The 11,198-nt window shown below is 40.5% G+C and overlaps 1 pseudogene; it reads right to left on the bottom strand.

Moving 5' to 3' along the window:
* The window catches only part of LOC124509306 (ER membrane protein complex subunit 3-like), a 12,366-nt pseudogene extending 2,060 nt beyond the window's left edge, over positions 1 to 10,306 (bottom strand).
* Positions 10,307 to 11,198: the final 892 nt, after the last annotated feature.

Raw genomic sequence — 11,198 nt, 5'->3', positions numbered from 1 at the left:
ATTTAGTGAAGGTCATGAGAGGAAATCACACAACATGCTTCTCTTGTTCTCTCCAAATAAAGCCCCTTAAACTGAAAGAAGGCTCACAGGTCACTTAACCAAGCAGGGAACCCACAGAGGAGGGAATAGGAGGAGGGTGCATGAGACTGCCTAGCACTCAGCTCCACATGTTCCAGCAGGGAGATGCTTCAACAGCGGTATTGAAGGGGAAGTTTATTCATAGGCTCCTTCAAGTTCAGGGCCCTGGGAAACCAACACATGTGAATTGAAGCATGTCTGAAGAAGCTTCCTTGTACAACTAAAACAGTAAAAGGAAAGGAAAATATAGGCGAGTCTAGCACTTGTGATACAAATCAACTCAAGTTCATCCCTAAACCAACCTAAGGATTTAGGTGTTAGTCTGGACACAGGAAAATGAACCCCCTGCAATCACTGTCATCTCTGACCAGGATGGCCCAGATTATATTCCGGATGTATAGTCCTAGGTGAATTACAATGTGAATAAAAGCCAGGAAATTACACCTGGACAAAAGGAAGATATTTCATGTTAAGGAGACAGTGAGGCACTGTTTTGGTCTAGCTGGAGCCTGGGAACTCTAAGACTGAACACAGCTGATTGAAGGGGAAAAAAAGTGACTGAACATATTATCTGATGATTCTGTTAGTGCTCTCTACAGCATATAAAGTGAGAAAGTGAATGTGTCTATGTTAAAAGCTATGAAAGAGAATACACATGGGGTTCCACAAAGCTCCAGAGAGCCCCACAAATCTCCTGGAGTTGCCCTTTTATAAAGGTGTGGGCGTGGGAGGTAAGGCAGGTAATGGCTGTCTCTGAATCCCAGCTTCCCACTTGGCAAAATGGGCACAAGAATGTTTCACCCACAGGATCACTGAGAACAGTGATATACAGAAGCAAGCCTCTGGCCCTGTGGTTATTGCAGGATTATGAATGTTTGTGTGAATTGAGGCTACTTCTTGTTCATTTTCAAGTTTGTTATTGGGAAATCAAAAAGGAAAAATAAAGAAAAAGGCCCTGGTGAGTAGCCCATTATAACATGTGGTTGTTATGACCAGGTCTTAATTGTATCAGTATTATTGTCAGTAGTCATGGGCCTGACTTGGTGGGGGCACATAGTTACTTCAGTAAAACATAGTGATTGGTGGATCTATTTCTCCTTGTTTCATTCTTCATACGGGAGATCTCCTGTCAGGTGCCTAAAGCAGGCAGATTCTTGGGATCTGTGTCTTGATGGCTCCTGAAGCTTCTACTCCAGATTTAAGGGCAGCAGTCCTCAGGATTCCCCAACACTTCATATTCCTAGTGGGATATGATCCCTTGCACAAGGAAGTTCATAGAGCTGTACATAAGCATGTTTTGGAATAGTTCCTGTGAGTTTCACATACTAGCCTATAAGTAGGGAAGTTCTTTTGATCTCATTGTGGGAAAAAGGTTTAGCAGGTGGACTTTCATTTTATCAGCAGCTACATGTTGTGTAGTAGCCCCGAGTCCGATCCTAGAGAAGTTCTCTTTTTTTTAAACAAGTTTTTTTTTAAAGTTGTTTGTTTGTTTGGAGAGAGAGCACGAGTGGAGGAGGGGCAGAGAGAGAGGGGGAGAGAAAGAACCCCAACCAGTCTCCATGCTGTCAGCACAGAGGCCAATGTGGGGCTCAATCTCGTGAACCTTGAGATCATGACCTGAGCTGAAATCAAGAGTTGGACACTTAACTGACTGAGCCACCCGGGCGCCCCAAGAAGTTCTCTTTTGTCTGAAAGCAATGAATGTCTCCACTTGATAAGAACTTGATCTTTCACATGTATTTGAAATAAATACACATATATTTTTGTGACTGCATAAATAGCAATTAAAGAATCCTACATTTTCTCTCAGAAAGATGGGGAACTATGACTTAGAAGAGTTCTTATGTAACATGGATTCTTTCCTTATAACCATAGTAAATTTATTTTATGATGAAAAATTTCAAGAGCCTAAATTTTTGCAAGTGTTAGCTGAAATCATCTGTTACTTGATAGTTAAATATCATTAGCATTATATTTTCTGGATATCACATTTTAGGTCTCTAGTCGCCCATGATTCACTCCCTCTTAATGTCCTGTTCCAAACAACCACTGATCATTTGCCAATTCATTAGCTTTGATTTCCTATAGTTTTACATAAGTGGAATTATACAGGTTGAATTATATTTTCATCTGGCTTGTAACATTCACTTATTTACTTATAGATCTAAATTGCGTTTTATTTGAAATGAATATATGAAACATTATTTATGAATACTTGAGAAACACTTTCTTGTATATCTAAACCTTATATCTGCTAGAAGAAGACTTGTGTTTGGGAATCATGTAGATTACTAATGCTTTTGTGAATCATCATATTATCCATTTCATATACACTGAAGTAGAGAAATATACAGATTTAGCTTCAGATTTAGAATTACAGTATTTATTAGATGTATATAACAACTTGGGGTCAATACACCATCCTCAAAAGGAACAATAAAACCATTAGTATTATTTTCCTTTTGTAAAATGAAATTTTGTGCTTTGATGTTCATAATAGCCAAAGGACACGGGTTGTTTTTGTTCCCTACATATATATTTAACTGCAAGAGTAGGAAGTCTAGTAGGAAAATAATCACATGAATATTTTTCATTGCAGGAAGGTATATTACAGGTATTTCAAGTAACATATGACTTTAGATGTAATTTTCTTGTTTATATAATGGCTGATATGTATGTAAATCTTTCTCCTACTTAAAGAAGAATTTTATAGATTGTTTTTTTTTAATTTTTTAAATGTTTATTTTTGAAACAGAGAGAGACAGAGCACGAGCGGGGGAGGGGCAGAGAGAGAGAGAGAGAGAGAGAGAGAGAGAGAGAGAATCCAAAGCAGGCTCCAGGCTCTGAGCTGTCAGCACACAGCCTGACGTGGGGCTCGAACTGGTCAACCGCGAGATCATGACCCGAGCCCAATTTGGACGCTCAACCGACTGAGCCACCCAGTCGCCCCAATAGATTGTTTTTTAAGTGTGTAATTTTAATGGTCTATAGCAGAAACTATTATTAGCTACTGTAGATTAGTTTTTCTGTTAGGTTTTTTTTTTAGACCAGAATTCACAAAAATGCATTTTACATCTTAGTGCTAACATATATGTTTATAGATGAAACCAATAAATAATACCTCCTACCCTGCATATATTGTGTTCCATTTATCTTTAAACCATCCTTTGGCTGGCTAATAAAAGTAATGGTAATGTCTACAAAATTGATTTTACAACCCACTAATGGATTGTATTTTCAGTGGGTTAATGGCCAAGACAGAGGTCAGAGTTCAGTAGTTGCTAATTGATGGACCTTGTCTTCCTCCACTTACAATGTGGGACTGGTGGTGTAGAGACATCTTTGATAAGGACAATTAATCCTCCATGACCTAATCACGTCCCAAAGACTTCATCGCCAAATACCATCACATTGGGGATTAGTTTCAACATATGAATTTTGGAGGCACACAAACATTCAATCTATAGCGTGGTGTTTCATCTATTTCTCCTTACAGTTCTATCATTTGCTGTCTCAAGTTATTCGATGTTGTTTTGTCAGGCAAATACATACAGAGATTGTTATATATTCTTGGGGAAATGACCCTTTATCATTATGCAATACCCCTTTTAACCTTGATAAATTTCCTTACTTGAAAGTCTTCTCTGTTTGAGATTAATATAACTACTCCAACTTTCTTTTGATTAGTGTTACTTTAATTTATCTTTCTCAATGCCTTTTCTTTTACTCTATATGTATCTTTATATTTAAAGTGGGTTTCTTGTAGGCAACCTATAGTGGGGTCTTGGTATTTGATCTGCTCTGACATCTCTTTTATTTTATTTTTTTTTCAATATATGAAGTTTATTGCCAAATTGGTTTCCATACAACACCCAGTGCTCATCCCAAAAGGTGCCCTCCTCAATACCCATCACTCACCCTCCCCTCCCTCCCACCCCCATCAACCCTCAGTTTGTTCTCAGTTTTTAAGAGTCTCTTATGCTTTGGCTCTCTCCCACTCTAACCTATTTTTTCCTTCCCCTCCCCCATGGGTTTCTGTTAAGTTTCTCAGGATCCAAGGAAGAGTGAAACCATATGGTATCTGTCTTTCTCTGTATGGCTTATTTCACTTAGCATCACACTCTCCAGTTCCATCCACGTTGCTACAAAGGGCCATATTTCATTCTTTCTCATTGCCACGTAGTACTCCATCGTGTATATAAACCACATCTTCTTTATCCATTCATCAGTTGATGGACATTTAGTCTCTTTCCATAATTTGTCTATTGTTAAGAGTGCTGCTATAAACATTGGGGTACAAGTGCCCCTATGCATCAGTACTCCTGTATCCCTTGGGTAAATTCCTAACAGTGCTATTGCTGGGTCATAGGGTAGGTCTATTTTTAATTTTTTGAGGAACCTCCACACTGTTTTCCAGAGCGGCTGCACCAATTTTCATTCCCACCAACAGTGCAAGAGGGTTCCTGTTTCTCCACATCCTCGCCAGCATCTATAGTCGCCTGATTTGTTCATTTTGGCCACTCTGACTGGCGTGAGGTGATATCTGAGTGTGGTTTTGATTTGTATTTCCTTGATAAGGAGCGACGTTGAGCATCTTTTCATGTGCCTGTTGGCCATCTGGATGTCTTCTTTAGAGAAGTGTCTATTCATGTTTTCTGCCCATTTCTTCACTGGGTTATTTGTTTTATGGGTGTGGAGTTTGGTGAGCTCTTTCTAGATTTTGGATACTAGCCCTTTGTCCGATATGTCATTTGCAAATATCTTTTCCCATTCCGTTGGTTGCCTTTTAGTTTTGTTGGTTGTTTCCTTTGCTGTGCAGAAGCTTTTTATCTTCATAAGGTCCCAGTAATTCATTTTTGCTTTTAATTCCCTTGCCTTTGGGGATGTGTCGAGTAAGAGATTGCTACGGCTGAGGTCAGAGAGGTCTTTTCCTGCTTTCTCCTCTAGGGTTTTGATGGTTTCTTGTCTCACATTCAGGTCCTTTATCCATTTTGAGTTTATTTTTGTGAATGGTGTGAGAAAGTGGTCTAGTTTCAACCTTCTGCATGTTGCTGTCCAGTTCTCCCAGCACCATTTGTTAAAGAGACTGTCTTTTTTCCATTGGATGTTCTTTCCTGCTTTGCCAAAGATGAGTTGGCCATACGTTTGTGGGTCTAGTTCTGGGGTGTCTATTCTATTCCATTGGTCTATGTGTCTGTTTTTGTGCCAATACCATGCTGTCTTGATGATTACAGCTTTGTAGTCGAGGCTAAAGTCTGGGATTGTGATGCCTCCTGCTTTGGTCTTCTTCTTCAAAATTACTTTGGCTATTCGGGGCCTTTTGTGGTTCCATATGAATTTTAGGATTGCTTGTTCTAGTTTCGAGAAGAATGCTGGTGCAATTTTGATTGGGATTGCATTGAATGTGTAGATAGCTTTGGGTAGTATTGATATTTTGACAATATTTATTCTTCCAATCCATGAGCAGGGAATGTCTTTCCATTTCTTTATATCTTCTTCAATTACCTTCATAAGTTTTCTATAGTTTTCAGCATACAGATCTTTTACATCTTTGGTTAGATTTATTCCTAGGTATTTTATGCTTCTTGGTGCAATTGTGAATGGGATCAGTTTCTTTATTTGTCTTTCTGTTGCTTCATTGTTAGTGGATAAGAATGCAACTGATTTCTGTACATTGATTTTGTATCCTGCAACTTTGCTGAATTCATGTATCAGTTCTAGCAGACTTTTGGTGGAGTCTATCGGATTTTCCATGGATAATATCATGTCATCTGCAAAAAGTGAAAGCTTGACTTCATCTTTGCCAATTTGGATGCCTTTGATTTCCTTTTGTTGTCTGATTGCTGATGCTAGAACTTCCAGCACTATGTTAAACAGCAGCGGTGAGAGTGGGCATCCCTGTCGTGTTCCTGACCTCAGGGAAAAAGCTCTCAGTTTTTCCCCGTTGAGGATGATGTTAGCTGTGGGCTTTTCATAAATGGCTTTTATGATGTTTAAGTATGTTCCTTCTATCCCGACTTTCTCAAGGGTTTTTATTAAGAAAGGGTGCTGGATTTTGTCAAAGGCCTTTTCTGCATTGATTGACAGGATCATATGGTTCTTCTCTTTTCTTTTATTAATGTGATGTATCACGTTGATTGATTTGCGAATGTTGAACCAGCCCTGCATCCCAGGAATGAATCCCACTTGATCATGGTGAATAATTCTTTTTATATGCCGTTGAATTCGATTTGCTAGTATCTTATTGAGAATTTTTGTATCCATATTCATCAGGGATATTGGCCTGTAGTTCTTTTTTTTTACTGGGTCTCTGTCTGGTTTAGGAATCAAAGTAATACTGGGTTCCTAGAATGAGTCTGGAAGTTTTCCTTCCCTTTCTATTTCTTGGAATAGCTTGAGAAGGATAGGTATTATCTCTGCTTTAAACGTCTGGTAGAACTCCCCTGGGAAGCCATCTGGTCCTGGACTCTTATTTGTTGGGAGATTTTTGATAACCGATTCAATTTCTTCGCTGGTTATGGGTCTGTTCAAGCTTTCTATTTCCTCCTGATTGAGTTTTGGAAGAGTGTGGGTGTTCAGGAATTTGTCCATTTCTTCCAGGTTGTCCAATTTGTTGGCATATAATTTTTCATAGTATTCCCTGATAATTGTTTGTATCTCTGAGGGATCGGTTGTAATAATTCCATTTTCATTCATGATTTTATCTATTTGGGTCATCTCCCTTTTCTTTTTGAGAAGCCTGGCTAGAGGTTTGTCAATTTTGTTTATTTTTTCAAAAAACCAACTCTTGGTTTCGTTGATCTGCTCTACAGTTTTTTTTAGATTCTATATTGTTTATTTCTGCTCTGATCTTTATTATTTCTCTTCTTCTGCTGGGTTTAGGCTGCCTTTGCTGTTCTGCTTCTATTTCCTTTAGGTGTGCTGTTAGATTTTGTATGTGGGATTTTTCTTGTTTCTTGAGATAGGCCTGGATTGCGATGTATTTTCCACACAGGACTGCCTTTGCTGCATCCCAAAGTGTTTGGATTGCTGTATTTTCATTTTCGTTTGTTTCCATATATTTTTTAATTTCTTCTCTAATTGCCTGGTTGACCCATTCATTCTTTAGTAGGGTGTTCTTTAACCTTCATGCTTTTGGAAGTTTTCCAGACTTTTTCCTGTGGTTGATTTCAAGCTTCATAGCATTGTGGTCTGAAAGTATGCATGGTATAATTTCAATTCTTGTAAACTTATGAAGGGCTGTTTTGTGACCCAGTATATGATCTATCTTGGAGAATGTTCCATGTGCACTAGAGAAGAAAGTATATTCTGTTGCTTTGGGATGCAGAGTTCTAAATATATCTGTCAAGCCCATCTGATCCAATGTGCCATTCAGGGCCCTTGTTTCTTTATTGTCCATGTGTCTAGATGATCTATCCATTTCTGTAAGTGGAGTGTAAAGTCCCCTGCAATTACCACATTCTTATCAATAAGGTTGCTTATGTTTATGAGTAATTGTTTTATATATTTGGGGGCTCCGGTATTCGGCGCATAGACATTTATAATTGTTAGCTCTTCCTGGTGGATAGACCCTGTAATTATTATATAATGCCCTTCTTCCTCTCTTGTTACAGCCTTTAATTTAAAGTCTGGTTTGTCTGATATAAGTATGGCTACTCCAGCTTTCTTTTGGCTTCCAGTAGCATGATAAATAGTTCTCCATCCCCTCACTCTCAATCTAAAGGTGTCCTCAGGTCTAAAATGAGTCTCTTGTAGTCAGCAAATAGATGGGTCTTGTTTTTTTTATCCATTCTGATACCCTGTGTCTTTTGGTTGGCGTATTTAATCCATTTACATTCAGTGTTATAGAAAGATACCGGTTTAGAGTCATTGTGATGTCTGTACGATTTATGCTTGTAGTGATGTCTCTGGTATTTTGTCTCACAGGATCCCCCTTAGGATCTCTTGTAGGGCTGGTTTAGTGGTGACAAATTCCTTCAGTTTTTGTTTGTTTGGGAAGACCTTTATCTCTCCTTCTATTCTAAATGACACACTTGCTGGATAAATGATTCTTGGCTGCATATTTTTTCTGTTCAGCACATTAAAGATCTCGTGCCAATCCTTTCTGGCCTGCCAAGTTTCAAAAGAGAGATCAGTCACGAGTCTTATAGGTCTCCCTTTATATGTGAGGGCACGTTTATCCCTTGCTGCTTTCAGAATTTTCTCTTTATCCTTGTATTTTGCCAGTTTCACTATGATATGTCTTGCAGAAGATCGATTCAAGTTACGTCTGAAGGGAGTTCTCTGTGCCTCTTGGATTTCAATGCCTTTTTCCTTCCCCAGTTCGGGCAAGTTCTCAGCTATTATTTCTTCAAGTACCCCTTCGGCACCTTTCCCTCTCTCTTCCTCCTCTGGGATACCAATTATGCATATATTATTTCTTTTTAGTGTATCACTTAGTTCTCTAATTTTCCCCTCATACTCCTGGATTTTTTTTATCTCTCTTTCTCTCAGCTTCCTCTTTTTCCATAAGTTTATCTTCTAGTTCACCTATTCTCTCCTCTGCCTCTTCCATCCGAGCCGTCGTCGTTTCCATTTTGTTTTGCATTTCGTTTAAAGCGTTTTTCAGCTCCTGGTGACTGTTCCTTAGTCCCTTGATCTCTGTAGCAAGAGATTCTCTGCTGTCCTCTATACTGTTTTCAAGCCCAGCGATTAATTTTATGACTATTATTCTAAATTCACTTTCTGTTATATTATTTAAATCCTTTTTGATCAGTTCATTAGCTGTTGTTATTTCCTGGAGATTCTTCTGAGGGGAATTCTTCCGTTTGGTCATTTTGGATAGTCCCTGGAGTGGTGAGGACCTGCAGGGCACTTCCCCTGTGCTGTGGTGTATAACTGGAGTTGGTGGGCAGAGCCGCAGTCCGACCTGATGTCTGCCCCCAGCCCACCGCTGGGGCCACAGTCAGACTGGTGTGTGCCTTCTCTTCCCCTCTGCTAGGGGCAGGATTCACTGTGGGGTGGCGTGGCCGGTCTGGGTTACTTGCACACTGCCAGGCTTGTGGTGCTGGGGATCTGGCGTATTAGCTGGGGTGGGTAGGCAAGGTGCACAGGGGCAGGAGGGGCAGGCTTAGCTCACTTCTCCTTAGGTGATCCACTTCAGGAGGGGCCCTGTGGCAGCAGGAGGGAGTCAGACCTGCTGCCGGAGGGGTGGCTCCGCAGAAGCACAGCGTTGGGTGTTTGCGGGGAGCGAGCAAGTTCCCTGGCAGGTGTTGCATCCATGCGACTCCTGAAACAGAATGCTATGGGCACCAGTGACAGTTGCAACAAAGTTTATTACAATGAGACGCAAGGTCGACTGATCGGGACCAACACTCTTGATAAGAGTGTGGCCCCGAACAGCCGGGGTACAGTTTTTAAAGCTGATCACATCGTTTTATCATTATCTGGGACAGAACAGATAAACAGTTCCCAGATGAGTTAGAAACAGTTGCCAGATGAGTCAGAAACAGTTATCGAATGAGGTGATTATTTTAGACTTTCTGCCGCTAAGTTGCAACCAGTGGATCTCCTTGACCTTGTCTCTGATGCTCTTTTTTGAGCTTTTGTTTCCTTCATTGGTAAAGCCTGATTCACAAGAGTATGAAGCATGATTTACAAGAGTAAAAGCAAGGTTGTTATCTTTTGACCTTCAGTGTCAGAACAACGTTGTTATCTTTCAAGCTAAGCTTTAGCCCTACAGTACAATTTAACCCTTACACAGGAATTGGTTCCCTTTGGGATTTTGGCTGGGGGATGGGCGAGGGAGATGGCGCTGGCAAGCACCTTTCTTCCCCGCCAAACTGAGCTGTGTCATCCCGGGGCTCAGCAGCTCTCCCTCCCTTTGTCCTCCAGCCTTCCTGCTTTCCGCGCAGAGCTGTTAACTTATGACCTTCCAGATGCTAAGTCGCGTTTGCTGTCGGAACACACTCCATCCGTCCAGCCCCTCCGCTTTTGCAAGCCAGACTCGGGGGCTCTGCTTGGCTGGCAGGCTGCCCCTCCGCCCCGGCTCCATGCCGCCAGTCCGTGCAGCACGCACCGCCTCTCTGCCCATCCTACCCTCTTCCGTGGGCCTCTCGTCTGTGCTTGGCTCCGGAGACTCCGTTCTGCTAGTCTTCTGGCGGTTTTCTGGGTTAGTTAGGCAGGTGTAGGTGGAATCTAAGTGATCAGCAGGACGCGCGGTGAGCCCAGCGTCCTCCTACGCCGCCATCTTCCCGCAATTGCACAATGTTAATTTAATAACAATGAGGTTCTTGGGTGTTGATCTCTCTTTAACTGTTTGAAAATGTATTGTATTGAGTTTTGGGGGATTATTCACTCTGGATCTATCCATGTTGTTGCAAATGACAAGATTCATTCCTTTTTATGTCAGAATAATATATCACTGTATATATATCTTCTTTATCCATTCATCTATTAATGGACACTGGGGCTGATTCCATAATTTGGCTCTTGTAAATCATGCTGCTATAAACATAGGGGTGTCATGTATGCCTTCGAATTAGTATTTTTGTATTCTTTGGGTAAATACCCAGTAGTGTGATTACTGGATCGTAATGTACTTCTAATTTTAATTTTTTGAGGAACCTCCATACTGTCTCCCCAGTGGCGGCACCAGTTTCCATTCCCACCAACAGTGCACCACTCTTCCCTTTCCTCCAGATCCTCGCCAGCACTTGTTTTTCGTGTTTTTGATTTTAGCCATTGTGACAGATACAAGGTGATATCTCCCTGTGGTTTTGATTTGCATCTATCTCAGGATAAGTGATGATGAACATCTTTTCATGTGTCTGTTCTCCATCTGTATCTCTACTTTGGAGAAATGTCTGTTCATGTCTTCTTCCCATTTTTAATTGGATTATTTGTTTTTCTGGGTATTGAGTTGTATCAGTTCTTTATATGTTTTGAATACTAACCCTTTATCAGATATGTCATTTGCAAATATCTTCTCCCATTTAGTAGGGTATCCTTTAGATTTAAGTTTGTTTGTTATTTCCTTCACTGGGTAGAAGCTTTTTATTTTGCTATAGTCCCATAGTTTATTTTTGCTTTTGTTTCCATTGCCTCAGGAGACATATCTAAAAAGATTTTGTTATGGCCAA

Source organism: Lynx rufus, unplaced genomic scaffold (assembly GCF_022079265.1).
Source record: "Lynx rufus isolate CCGP_SWC_20201006 ecotype Redwood Valley unplaced genomic scaffold, mLynRuf1.p SCAF_14, whole genome shotgun sequence".
Lineage (NCBI taxonomy): Eukaryota > Metazoa > Chordata > Mammalia > Carnivora > Felidae > Lynx > Lynx rufus.
The sequence above is the reverse complement of the archived record's forward strand: the minus strand, read 5'-3'. Positions and strand labels throughout refer to the sequence as shown.